Source organism: Pinus tabuliformis, chromosome 6 (assembly GCF_031772625.1).
Source record: "Pinus tabuliformis cultivar Carrire ecotype Pingquan chromosome 6, CPIR1, whole genome shotgun sequence".
NCBI lineage: Eukaryota > Viridiplantae > Streptophyta > Pinopsida > Pinales > Pinaceae > Pinus > Pinus tabuliformis.
This window is the reverse complement of record NC_142292.1, coordinates 226,818,360-226,830,408: the sequence shown is the minus strand read 5'-3', so window position 1 is coordinate 226,830,408 and position 12,049 is coordinate 226,818,360.

Genomic DNA, 12,049 nt, shown 5'->3' with positions numbered 1-12,049 from the left:
CATATGATCTTTGTTTGACACGCACAATATCTCGTTAGAAAGATCTATCCAAGAACTAATACTTTGGGAAGAGATACATCAATCCATGGACCCATGTTGCTCCCATCTTTCCCAAAAAACATCGCTTAGAGCCTCAAAAAGGCTCCGGAAGTTCATGCCTTGAAAAACTGCTACATATAGTAAACTGTGCTACAATTAAGGAAACTAAAATGCTGAAAGAAGCAATGGTGGGAGTCCAAGTGGACTTGGCATGTGGCAACCAATATCCACCTGGATCACAAATACTTCATGCATTGGAAGTATTAAGGGTTGGACCCGAGTCATTTGAACTATCTGTTTTTATGGAGCATTGTAATTTTGAGCTGGAGCATCAACAAAAGGATCGTTTGTGAGATACGTGAATTGTGTTAAATTGGTGATGTCATCCTTTTTGTGATTTAATGTATTACTATTTATTCATTGTGCATCATTAAGTCTTATTGTAAAGCAAAAATTCTAGATTAAGATATGTTGTTGGAGCACCTTATTTCTATCTGTGTTTACAATCTAAATGTTTTCCTCTAATGTATGATTAAGAAATACTTAATTGGTTTTTGATCGTTATTGATATCATTATTCTGTCATCTCATTTTTCATTCTACTCTTAGATCCAGTAAATATATTTAGCTTGCCTTGCATATGCTTTGGAAAATTGATGTTACCACCTAGCCTTTGACTCCATAACCCAATGGAAAGGATTCAAATATGAACCACCCCAACCAAACAAACAAGCAATCAAGTAATAAATCTCTTTCATTATTACATCTAGCCTAACACATTAAAACACTGGAAATAAAGCTAAATCATAAATATACAAAGAGAGCCCTCTCTGAGTCTAGGAGGGCTAGATCCTAGACTCCTAAGTGGTTTGATGTATCTTTTGTGACTTTGTCTTGCCAATCTTCAAAATCATAGAATGATAATAGTACCAAATTCATATTATAAGCAACAAATCTTGTGGATGTAATCCCACATTGGGATGAACCACAGTAAAATATCTGTCTCAATGTTCATTTTCTTATTATCTGCACTTATTTTAGTAATACGCAATTTATGAATGTTTATGTTATGCTTAAGAGATGAATGTGAGTATGTGAAGTAATATATAAATGTGAATTTTTATTATTATTATGAAGTTGTTTATAAGAGTTAAAGCATAAGGAAAATACAAAAGTTCCACAACCCAACATCCCTCAAGTTGAAAAAACTTGGTTCTTCAACCTACCATGGTCACTTAGGGTGAGACTACGATCTAATTATAAGTCATTGCCAAAAGGGTCGGTGTCTAACGCTTTTTTTGATGTCAGGTACAAGCTGAACTTGGTTCGATTCGAGTCGACCCAAAAAAATATCTAAAATCATTTAAAGATAAATGTTCTTCTCCTTCGAGAATGGGGAATGAGGGTGAACATTTAACTCCACCTATTTTCCATTGAAATTCCATTTCAGTGGAAGTATTTTCCCTAAAATCTTCAAATTTTGTTCATCATTTTTGTACCTTTTGCCTCTTACTACCTTGAGAAATTTCTCCTTCTAAATCCACATTGTTTAATTCTCTTTTCAACCTTTTTTCAAAATGAAGGGGAGTTTCAACTTCCACACTACTTGAAGTTTGAACTGCACCTCCATTTTCTAGTTTTTCCCATTCCAGTTTTGGTTCATGGACATAAGGAGCATAAGCATTTTCTATTCTCCTCTTAGAAATTATTTGATGAGGATCATAAGACAGCTTCTCTCTCAGCTGAAAATTGATACTCTGCAATAGGTTTTCTACATCCTCAGATCCCTAACTATTATTGGTAATGAAAGGCCCAAAAGTCTTGGGTAATTTGAACAAACATCCTTTCTTGGTTGGGATAAAATGCACTTAATCAAAATTTAGGATCCTCCTAACGAATTCCAATGAAAATATTCTCATAGGCATAGACACCTGTAGTCTATATGGAGGAATATCTACACCATATAATCTAATATTTATGTAATCCTCAAAAGGAAACCAAGCTACAACCTTTAAACCTTTACTCATTCGTAACAAAGACTGATATTTTGGAAAAGTTCTAGGAGAGGTAGCATTGTTAACAATTTTGTAAACAATTGACATGAAGGAAGAAAAGAAATAGGGGAACCCTTCATTATTTGGTTGAGATCTGATAACATCAATCCAATTCAGAATTGTTTGTTTATTCTTATTGAGTTCTGAGACATTCAACCCTAGGTCCATAAATTATTCAACATGTACATAAAGAAAAAAATATACTAGGAGAAAGGGAAATCTGAAACATTCCGTTATGTTGAAGTTGAGTAGAGAATTAATGGTTTTCTCCCAAAATAGAAGAATATCTACCAAAACATTTAGCTACATCATCAAATGAAATAATCATATGGCTTGACCATCTGTTATTGATGCATCATCTCATCGAATAATCCTCATAATTACTTGTAAAATGGGTCCAATCCCTTCAACAAAGAAACAAACAACAAACTGGGCCGAATCTGAACATGAAATAGTGTTTGGAAGCACACTGCAATCACACAATTTCCTAGAATCCTCTATTGACAAGTTCTGAAAAGTTGATAGAAGGGTTTCATTGGAAAATGGAAGATAATAATCAAACTATGGAAAGCATAGGGATTGATGGATTATTAATGAAGAAAATTGGAAAAAAAAATTCCCCTAGGGAATTCATGACAAAACATCATTGAGGGTACGAAGAGGACGTTAATGAAGTGATAAATTAGGGAAATTGATAAGTTTGAGGGACAATTGTAGAGAACAGACTAGATCTTACCATTCTATCATAAACTTCTGACTTATTTTGGTTAACTAGGACATTTTGGTGAAATTCAATTAATTTCACAGGGCAAACTAAATAAAAATGTTGTGTTCAGTATCCATGAGGGGAATACGAGTGGCAGATCCTGAAAGGGTAAGTTTATTTGACATTTTAAACCTCTCTTCAAAAATTGATAGAGCAGAAAATGTGCTTAAATACAAGGTATACTTGGAGCATTGAGTTGGAAGCTTCATGTTTCTAGAGGGGGTTAGTGTCACCAAGAGAACGTAGTGAAAATAAGTATATTGGGGGAAAATTGGGTTTTATCAATGAAATGCAGGAGAAAAGGAATTAATTGAATGTGGAAAACAATTATGGAGATTCGTCGTGGCATATGACATGGAAAGATGACATAGAGGGATGACATGGAAGGATGGATTAGGTGGTAGGGTGGAGGGGTGATGTAGACATGACATGGATATGTTGATTGCCGCATTTTCATGGATGTCACGCTCATTTTTTGGAGATGAGCATAAAAACCCCTTATCGCTCATAGGGGCACCTGTGATAGTAAGTGGTATCACCCTACAATGATGTTGAGGATTATCTTGATCGTCGATCTCCCAATGATGGTTTTCCACCATACCTCTTATGGGGGCACCCCCTAGCATAGAAATCATTCATTTTGTGGTGTTAGGTTCCCTATGTGCGTGGGTCCCAATGATACCGACGACATTGTGCTTGAAAAGTGCATTGTATTTAACCTTAACTTATGCACCATAGGAAAATGGCCCACCACCATATAAAAAAATTAAAAAATGTCTTCACATAGTGGACCTATGCCCCCTTGGACCAAAATTAGTTCCTCTTCGTATTTTTTTAATAAAATTACACGAAACAATTAAAATTATTTTTTGGCATTTCTTTGCCTTTTTTTTTTTACATATATGATTTTATTTTATATTTTAAACAAAATGAAAATGAGCTACAACATCTGCCTCCACTCGGGGATAGTGTTTTGAAACAAAACACTAAGAACCGCATATTAGTTCCTTCACATTGTGTTACTGGGAAAACTACTGTCTGTGCAGAGTTGCTAGTCCCACTAAGGCTGGTAGCTACCTTAGAAACAAACAAACTAAAAACTACTTTCGTTTTCCTTTATCAGAAATAGATAAGAGGGGAATAAGGAGACCAACCTTTGTCTTGCGCTTGGTTCCTTGCTCGGTTCCTCTCCCTTCTAATAGATCTTTGCTACTCGCTTCCTTGTCTACCCAACTTCATAGAGCACCTGGAGAATCAAAGCAGCATAATACTATCCAAGAACATAGATCTATTATCATAAAAAATATAGGACCAGATATATATTGACCACACAAATGCATAAATCATCAATCATACAAGAATGTGGAGGAAAACTTGAATAGCTTTATTGATAATCAAGAAAGAGGAAAGAGGATTACAACCAATTATTCTGAGCCAGCATCATCCTCTTAGCAAGAAAGCCCTTCACCTCATGAAAAGCTTAGATCACCCAACACTATGATAGTGCACCAAGAAACCAATAGCACTTCCTTACAAGATACAAAATTCCAGCCTCTGGATCTCTGGGATGATGGATCCATATATAGATGTTTGCAAGGGGAATGAGTCAGCTTTTGAGATTTGATTAGTGTCCTCCCTCTGATAGTTCTTGATTCCACTTGGAGATTGATGATCTCTTACTCATCCCTGGTCGAATGCAGAGAGGCAAGTATCACAGGAGAAGTTTCTGGAAGATTCCATGCTCCTCCACCTTGCAGATTGACCCTGCCATTTGTCCACTCTCGCCCATCGCACCCCATAGAATGGCTTTTCAACATGCATCGCACCTACTGTGTGTATTCAGGTGGGATGCAATGGACTTTGACCATGGGGCAGGTGAAATGGTCCTGTTTTGACCAGTTCTGAGTAGTTTTTCATGGAGAACTTCTGGGAGATGCCGTAATCAGTTGACCTTGTTCTTTTAGGGGTTGGAACAACACCTTTAGGGACTTAGGAGCCCTTAGTTTATGGACATTTATGATTGGGGTTGCAGTTGCCAAAAATGTCTATAACAGTTGCCCCCTAAAACATGAGGTCGTTAATCTTTTGATGTCGGGTGAAATGCTTTATCATGAGGATCCGAAGTTTTTTCAAGCTGGAAGGCGACCTGTAATAAGATACAACACAATACATTATCTTCATAATAATTTCATGATCTAGCTGAGGCGGGCATTCCCATGCTCAGTTTTATAAATTCATTTTCATGTACATAGGACAGACAATTGTCTGAGTGTAGACTGATGATTCTGGTAGAGCCATCATCCCTTAGATTGGATGATTATCTGTACAGCAATGATGTGCATTTGATGTCTTTATTTTCCTGAATATATATCGTAGCCCAGATGGATGAAACTAGATCTGGGGTCTTCAATCTCGTTCGATCTTCACTCAAAGTACAAGTCGATCCATGTGAGAGATGTTCTGGAGTTGAACATGGAAAGACATCGCCTGATTACCAGCCAATGATGTAAGCCATTAACAGGCGCAAGAGGAATCACTGATAATGATGATGACCCTCAAGGTACTACAATACAAGTCACATGGTGTGAATAAGGGACTTGGCATCGAACACCACGCAAAATTGTTCGGTTGAAGGCCATTGATGTAAACGTGTCACCGGAAGTGAGAAACTTGCCATTGAGGCATGCAAGCTTCAAAGTACTTAAAGGGGTGTTCCTAGATCGACTTCTTGGATAATGAGCTGATGTCGACAAGAAGCGATCCATCATAGGAGGGCCTTAATGAATCCCACATCAATGACACAGAATGGAGCAAATGATTTTAATGGAGGTGAAAACGATCTGGTGATATAAGGTTCAGGATGGCAGTCATGAAAGAATGGAGTGTAAATGTATTGCAGTGGGTGAGACACAGGTGAATTCTCTGAGCGACTTCTCTTGAACATATCGGTGACACTGACATGATGGATTGGTAGCATTAACCCAAAATATGGATGGTGTGATGGAACCATGGTGATGTGACCAGTGAATGGAACAACCCAACCCGACTCGGATGCGGAGTGAAAGTGTCATGTTCAAGAGCGACATGCTACCAACAAAGTTTCTTCAAGTTTTCTTCCCAATTTTTCCCCAGTCATTGCTGACCAGTACCTTTTTATTTTTTTCAAGCTTGAGGAGGATAACATATGCTTGTTCTATAATTTTCCCTTCCGGCAAACCCATCCCTATGTTTTAACGAGCCTAGCGATAGTGAAACTCGTTCTTGTCTATTATGGACAAGTTTGTCGCTATTCAGTTTTAACGAGTTTAACGACAAAGATAACTCCGTCCTTTTCAATTTTAGAGAGTCTGAAAAGGGACGTAAAGGAAACTCCAAAAATCCCTTTTCGTCATCTAATCCCTTAAGTCCGAAAAAGTATAAAATAATACAAAAGGGATGAATGTTCGGTAATTTTAATGAGCCGAACAAAACAAGCGCTAGATCTTTTTGTGTAATAATCCCTCAGGTCCAAAAATATTAAAATCTAAAGGAGGGATAGCACTTCCGGTCACTTTAACGAGCTAGAGAGGCCAATGGCTCGGCAATCTTTTCATATTTTACAAGTCAGTTGAAAAGAGCTTAAAGGAGACTCGTTTTTTAGGAACGAGTGATAGATTCGGGTAGCAGCTGATTCCAGGTAAGGGTTGGAATTTTCCAATCACGGCAGTGTCACAAGGATGGCTAACAGGATCACTCTTCGCAGTTGTTCCTCAAAAGGGGTAAACAATCAAGTGGAGGTGAATGATCGGCCAATACAGAGTGGAGGTGATGATGAGAACACGACCAAGGCTTCAAAGGCTGAAGTAATACATTCACGATGGTTATTTACCGAAAATTGGTTCATTTTTTAATGAGCTTAAATGTTGGGGAAACACTTGCTCATTGCTTATGTTTATTTTTTAACGAGCTTGAATTCCGCGTTAAAACTGCTCGATATAATGGTCATTGATTTTCTTGATTTTACCATTAATAACTTTGTTCCTTCAAAGGTTGTACTACTTGCTCAATTGCTTCATCAAACTAGTTAGAAATGAACAATATATGTTTGAAAAAATGAGTTAAGACACTAATATTTTACTTGAATTACGTAAAAAGTAATTTAAAAGTGCTTTTACCCCTCATTTTACCATTTCATTTGAACTTTGGTTTGTTGGAGCTTTGGAGGTGCTTTCCCCCTTGATTTTCACCAGCTGATTCTGGGAGATTCTGTGGATGATTTTCGGTGCCGTCTGGACCAGGTAGGAGCTAAACCTGAGTTCTTTCATTTCATCCTTTCCATTTTTCATTCTGAGCATGTTTTCTGTTTTTTCTAAGCCTCTGGGGTTTGAAAAACTTGCCCTGGCTCCATCGCACCCTTTCTATATCGAAAGGTGCATTGCATGTTGGCCTACCCACTGGACAGTTAGCATGCAATGCACCCAGAACGCTGCTAGGGGTGCGATGGGCGCAAGGAGGGAAATTTGTGCACAGTTTTCAATGGAAAATTTTGCCTGTTTTTCACCAAATCAGGATCTAATTCTTCTCTTGTTTGTTTTCAGAGATTCATTGGAGAAAAATAACTGTTACATGGTGAGAACATGAGCATGAAGAAGAGGAAATGCTTGCTTTAAATGATCTGGTTACGGTAAATGCACTGCGGAACTGTGGCCTGTTCAAGTTTTTCCGCATCTCTAAAATGAGGCAACAAATCAACTTGTTGCAGTATTTGCTCAATGCCTGGGATCCTACCAGCCAGGTGTTCCAGATTAGGGGCAAATCCATCCCCTTGACTGTCGTGGACATCTATTTTTTGACCGGCTTATCGAGGCGGGGTGCCCCTATCTCATTATCAGGTTTGGCCCGTGGGGGTGAATCTGTGAGAGATTACATTCACAAGTATTGCAGAGAGGGATCTCAGCCGAGTAAAGACGACAAGATCAACATCCGAGATGTCACTGACAGGCCCCTGAGGACCATTCTGTTCACTTTTGCTAGGATGGCTGGTAGTGCAGCTCTTCATGTGGCCAACCGGTCTTATATGCAGTATGCCTTAGAATGCCTTGAACCGAAGGTGTTCAACTGGTGTGATGTAGTACTCTTTGTGATGAAAGAACAATTGACCAAGGTGAAAAATGGAAGATTGAAGAACTTTGGATATGGTTCTATTTTGACCACCTTTGCCTTGGAAAAGATCCCGCTGATGCAGCCGCAGTATATTTCACTTGGTTTACCTCCACCGACTGAGCCACGAATGCAGAGATGGGTCGACCATATGTCCAGACATGCTGGTCAATCTCAGGTTTCCTTTTTTGATACCTTCTTCGGGTGGTTCGATCGTCAGGAGATGGTTTTTTCCAAGTATCCATATGCTGGTATGGATTTCCGGGGTGACCCGGATTTGGTACTGCCGGCTGGCGAGCAGTGGGGTGCCATTGGTAAATTCTTTGACCATATTTTTGTTTATCGTTTCTCTTTATAATGTCCTTGTGCTTTATTCTATCAAGACTAATCAGAACTCATGTGCTCATGCAGATGTTGGACCCGTTCAGCAAGTAGTACGCCTGAGAGTGACAGTTGCTGCTCCAGCAGGAGAGGCTGTGGGAAGGGCTATCCTTCGCAACCTCGATGTGGCTGAGACTCTTGTAGCATTATAGGATTAGGTCGAGGGCCTCACTCTCGGTATTCCAGATGTGAGGACTGACAAGCTGCCTTTGAGGTTGCAGCGACATACCACTGGCGTGCCAAGTCGATGGACTATGCTTTTACGCATGATTGCACAGGCGGTGACTTGTTATCACCAGCATCAGTAGACTAGGGTGCCCCCTAGCATTTTGAGTTTTGGGTCATTTGACCAATTCTGTCTTGGTTACAGAACATTATGTGTGAACCATAAACAGTTATATATATATTTTTGATTTTCAGAGCTTTATTTTGGTTAAGTTACATGATCCGGATGCAAATATTGATGAAATGCTTCTTTTTATAAATGTTGCAAATGTCTATCTAACACATAATTTGCCAATGAGTCAGTTAATTTGTTTAAGCTTCTGGAAATATGTTGATATTGAATAAAATCAAATTGCCTTTCCAAAATCTTGACCCTTAGGAACATGCGGTAGATAGCTGGATTTCAGACGGAGTAGATACTAGTGAGTTGTAGTATGACGAGCTGTGAGTCTAGCCTGACGACAAGTCGGCATATGCCATGTGTGGTGGAATCAAAGAGAAGTTCTATCAACGCGCTATATTCAGCAATGTTATTTGTTGATCGACCAATACATACCCCTCTGAAACTTACTAACTCGCCACTTGGATCAAAAATGGCCCAGCCCGCAGAAGATAGGTTCCGCGAACTACGACTTGCTCCGTCGGCATATCCAACAAAAGATTCCAATAGGTTTGACATCTGCGACAAATGTAAAAATTGGATTACTTGACCAAAACGATTACCCTTAGCGAAAACAAAAATGTAACAAAAGCATATGGGTTGCTACACTGAATCATGTGTAGTAAAGCTTAAGGTACACCCCGTTACGGGGTTGCGCCAGTGGAATTCCATCGTAATCCATTAACTCGTAGGCTCCTTTTGCTAATACACATTTAAAAATATAGGGGCCCATCCATAAAGACTTGAATTTACCTACTACCAATTTATCGGATTCTTGGTCGTAAAGTAAGATCAAGTCACCTTCTGAGAAGACACGGGGTTCGACATTCTTGTCGAACTGCGCCTTGACTCGTTTCTTATGGGCTTCATTAGCCAAAGTGGCATCACGACAGGTTTCATCCAATTGGATTAGTTCGAAGAAACGAGCCTCCTCTTCTGAAGTTCCAGGGAGAAGGTCGATTGCGAGTTTGAGGGACGAGATTTCACACTGAACTGGTAAGATTGCTTTTGGGCCATACACCAGTTGGAAGGGTGTAAACCCGGTTGCATTCCTTACCGATTTTCGGTATGCCCACAAGGCCGAGTACAGGATCAGGTGCCAACTCCTTTTGTGGACTCCAATCATCCTTTGCAGCATGTGCTTCAAGACCTTGTTGATTGCTTCAACTTGTCCGTTGGCCTGCGGGTAATATGGAGTAGAGCTGTCATGAGACAACCCTAATTTGGAAGCTAATTCAGCCATCATGTGATTGCGAAAATGCGATCCATGATCTGTGACTATAGCCTGTGGAACGCCGAATCTGGCGACTACATGATTGAAAAAGAAAAGGGCAGTTGTTTCACCAGTGTTATCTAATGTAGGCATCGCCTCGGCCCATTTGGTAAAATAGTCCACTGCGACTATGATATACCCATGCCCCCCGGTCGAGGTGGGGTTACATGTCATGAAATCAATGCCCCATTTGGTGAATGGCCCAATAGCAACTATTGGCTGTAGAGGTGCAGGTGGTCTTCTGGTTTTGCTATCGAAAATTTGATAGGCATGGAAAATTCTGACTGCGGTTATGCAATCTTTGAACATTGTTGACCAGAAGTATCCTGCTCGTAAAAATTTTTGTGCTGTAGCGTAACCAGATTGATGCCTCCCACACGCGCCTGAATGGCAATCATTTAGGACTTTTTCGGCTTCCTCATGGGTGAGGCACCTCCTCAGAACGGTATCAACACCACGATGGTAAAGCGTATCACCGACGATCATGTAGTCTTTTGATTGGTATCGAATACGTTTTTGTTCTAAGCGGGAGGTATTAGGCCTATATTTTTGGGTTTGGAGATAGATGATTATATCTCCATACCACGGATTACTTGAAGATATCGAAAACAAAGATTCATCCATGATTGTTTCGTCTGATGTTTCATAGTTGGACGACGATGGGAGATTGCATAGTAATTCCGCGAAAACCAGGGCTTTTTTTGACTTGGATTTTACAAATTCCAGATCAAACTCTTGTAGAATTGCTATCCATTTTGAATATTTGCCCCCCAGCAACTGTCGCGACAATATATAAGTCATGGGGTTGCATTCTGATAGAATGGTAGTTTTTCGAAAGAGGACATAGTGTCGAAATCTCTGTATTGCTTGAACAGCTACAAGTGCCAGCTTTTCAACATAGGAATATTTTCTTTCTGTATCATTTAAGTTCCTACTTAAATAATATATAGGATGTTCAATTCCGTTGTCTTCTTGAACTAAAACCATTGCGATGGTTGTATCCGCTGCAGCCAGATATAGGTTAAAGTCTTTTTGATAATCAGGAGCGTACATTAATGATGCTTTCATTAGGGATTCTTTTAAAGCATCAAAGGAAGCTTGCGTGACCTGATCCCAGACGAAGGGCACTTCCTTTTTCAATAGACGTGTATAACCTTTAGCAAGTTCGGCGTAATTTGGAATAAACCTCCTCAGGAAGTTTGCTTTCCCTTGGAGTTTCTGAATCTAAAGAAAATTTGAAGGTGGATGCAAATTTATGATTGCCTGAACCTTACATGGGTCGAGACGAATCCCGTCCTTTGAGACTACAAAGCCAAGTAAATGACTAGAACTAACACAGAACACACATTTGTGTGGATTGAGTCGTATCTTGTAGTGTCAGCAACGTAGAAATATCGCTCTCAAATGCTGTGGATGATCGGTCCACTTTCACGAATGAGCCGGAAGGTCATCGAGATATGGTTGAATGATGTTTTTGATGTCATGGAAGGCATAATTCATCGCCCTCTGAAACGTTGCCCCTGCATTCTTTAAACCAAAGGGTAATTTCCGATATGCGAATGTGCCCCACGGACAAATAAATGTAGTCTTTGACTGGTCCTATGGGTGGATATTTATTTGATTATACTCGGAGAATCCATCCATGAATGAAAAGATTTCACATCCGGCGCATTCATCAATTATCTAGTCAATAAAGGGTGTAGGGTAGTTGTCTTTTGGACAAGCTTGATTTACATCCCTATAATCAACACACACTCTAATTGTTCCTTGTTTTTTCATCACAGGAACAATGTTCGATACCCAATCGGTTAGAGGAACTAGGTAAATGAAACCAGCATGGATAAGCTTTTCAACTTCTGCCTTGATGGCAGTGGCTTTCTTGAGGTGCACTTGCCGTAGCCGTTGTTGTACTGGTTTGACATCTGGATACATCTTGATTTCGTGTTCAACTATACTCGAGTCAATGCCTGGCATTTCATCATATGACCAAGCAAAGACATCTATGAATTCGCG